Consider the following 2,824-nt stretch of genomic DNA (forward strand, 5'->3'; position numbering starts at 1 on the left):
TCCTGGCACTTTGGTGTATTTCTTACTTTAGGTTATGCTTCCTAATATGGTTTGCTCTTTCCATTTAATTTAGGGCTTTTGTGACTGTTATTATTAATGAATGTTTCCTTCCCTTGTATTTGTTTCAGGTGTTGTTTTCCATCAATAATTCACTAGTTAGAGCATGCAACTTTATGCAATGTCTGACAAGTTCAAGTGCTTCTGCCTTATCCTCATGTTTAAAGTGTAGCATGCACTATTAAAAGTCTTGGTTAAGCTTAGTAAGCATACCACTAATCACGCTTTGTTATCCTTGTCTGCAACTTATTGCTTGCCTCACCCGCACCCATTGCCTGAAGCTCATTTGAACTGGAAGTCATTGTCAACCCATTCCTGCTTGCTGAGCAACGTAGCTGCTCCCTAAGGGTGAGTTGCTAAGAATTGATCAACTCAAGAATAATAATATACCTTTCCTTTTCAAACTCATGCACTTAATTTACTGCAATAAAGCTTGCTTATTACTTTTTACCTGTTTAATGTCACCTTGTTCCTGTTTTGAATTGCTTTATTCACTTACCTGATTGCTTTTACATTGAATTTGATTTATTACAACTATTAGATCTTGTATCAAGTGTCTGCCTTGCCATACTGTGCTTGCTTTTCTTGTCTTGCCATGTTGCTTGGACATTTGTTCTGTGTTGTTGCTGATTTATGCGTTATTGCTTGTTTTAATCCAAACCAAAATACTCCTGATTTGAGGAACACATTCCCTTTAACTGCCATTAAAGACCATAGACTCTAGTCCCGTTATTTTGTTAACTTGGTAGGAGCAGTCGGTGTGGGACCCAGCTGGCACGCTGTTGAGAAGACCTGGAACCCAGACTTGCCTCGTCCTGACCTTCCTGTCCTGAGTCTTCTCATCTTCCAAACTGCAGCTCCTTGAAGATCACCTTGCTGAAGCTCATTGTTTAAATGTCAACCTAGGATTTGTTATCATTACTTAACTAAATGAGTCCTGCATATTAGTCCTGTTCATGAGCAAGTCTTTAACTATTTCATGATTTCATGTGGATATACTGGTTTTAAACCAATATTTGCGAGTTACTCGGGATATATGCTCTGATGTCGACTGTTTTAAGTACAGTGGGGCTTAGACTTTCAGACCACCAATGACTTAGTTAACCAGTTGTGCGCCCAACAAGTGATGTGATTGTAGTGATTTAATTATTGGCAGATAGTGTTAGTAGATGACTCATTCAAATGTGTGCCCATTATTAGCACCCGTCACCTTCAATTCCGGTATTGCAGACTAGGATTAGATATTAATATTGGTGCTTGTTTCTGTATTTTGCTAGCCAGTGACCATATTCAACCAAGGCTCCATTTTCATATGCTTGTTTAGCCAGATACTTTCTTACAGTTAGTTAGCAAACTTATTAATAGACTAATCTTGTGACCAAGTCGAATAAGAGCCTTAATCATTATTATTTAGCCAATGTAACCCTTGTGTCTTATTCTGTTGCCAATGTCTAGGTTTCATTAACTCACTTGGAGGCATAGTGAGTGTCCTGACAGTCCTTGCCTCTCTTGAGGTTCCTGGTTCCTGCTACTCAGTACGTTTCACCTGTGGTCAGTAACCTTCTGTGGAACCCTTCTACCAGACCGGTGAGTACCTGGGGTGTTGTTGTGAGGGGGAGTGCTTGGGTGTGCCTGTGGTGTCTATGAGAGTGATGCAACTACACTGCCTTAGTACTATACATCAGGGTGATCCGTGGACCAGGTAAAGAGTGCTCTTACTGTGCTAGTCTACTGTTGAGAAATCACCACAATTTATTAATGCTCTCCTTTCCAGGACCCTTTTTTTGTCTCCATGCCAACCAAGACTTCTAGGCTATTGCATATCGTACTGTAATTTTGATTCCCTTGTGTCACAGGTTAGGATGTTCTGTTGGACCATATTGTAAAATTCGGCTCTTGAACGTAATACTGCAGTCACCTCTCCGGGGTTTTCCTCTGGAGGGTGGTTGCCTAGCTTATCCTGTGAATGATATTTGGTGCCCTAGGAATTATCCTGTAACAATGTCTCTTGGTTTTGTTCTTAGTTTAAGTATAGTGTTGTTTGGGAATTACCTGTTTCATTGTCCCAAATTTGTTCTCAGGGTTGGAGGTAGGCTTAGCTAGGTATTGTATCTTAGGGTGATTGAGCTAATCTTCACATAGCTTTTGTGAACCCCTGTTGACCGGACCGCAACAACGGTACTTCCAAACATCCTAGTAAGTTGAAATTTGGCATGCATGTTTATGCTGCCTAACAATTCAAGATTTGGTCATCAGAAATGATAATTAAAAAATTGTTGTATATGAGAACGGAAATGACGCTTTTATTTCAGAATGATAATGGAAATTTTCCTACTATTTCAGAAACTTTTCTTGCGTACACTTGCAAAAACTAAAGTTCTGTAATCAATGGAGTCTTTGAAATGACAAAATCGATCAATTTAAAGTTTTTAGCTATATGAGTGAGATTGTCATTTGTCAATATGAGGAGCATTCATTAGTCATTCGTGAGGAGCTGTAACAAAAATTCATTGTTTTTGATGTAAAAGAATGTTTTTCAATGAAAAGAAATGCAATACTTGATTTTTGGAAATACGATGCTAAAATTAATGATCCGTATTAGAATTCAATAGATGTTACCATTTCAGAATTATCTTCAAAAAGTTTGTTTTTGTTTGTTTGATCAGAAGTTTTTGTTTGTTTGATCAGAAACAGAAAAATTTTTTGTTTGTTTGATCAGAAACAACATAATTATACATTCTCTTGCACTAAGTATACGAATTATTAG

General features: G+C 38.0%; 1 long non-coding RNA gene across 1 annotated transcript; it reads left to right on the top strand.

Annotated features, from left to right (window-relative positions):
* The first annotated feature begins 308 nt into the window (after positions 1-308).
* LOC108674538 lies at positions 309-2,105 on the top strand. Its single transcript, XR_001931046.2, has 2 exons — positions 309-405; positions 807-2,105. It is a non-coding gene; the product is annotated as an uncharacterized LOC108674538 (long non-coding RNA).
* Positions 2,106-2,824: the final 719 nt, after the last annotated feature.

Source organism: Hyalella azteca, unplaced genomic scaffold (assembly GCF_000764305.2).
Source record: "Hyalella azteca isolate HAZT.00-mixed unplaced genomic scaffold, Hazt_2.0.2 contig11104, whole genome shotgun sequence".
NCBI lineage: Eukaryota > Metazoa > Arthropoda > Malacostraca > Amphipoda > Hyalellidae > Hyalella > Hyalella azteca.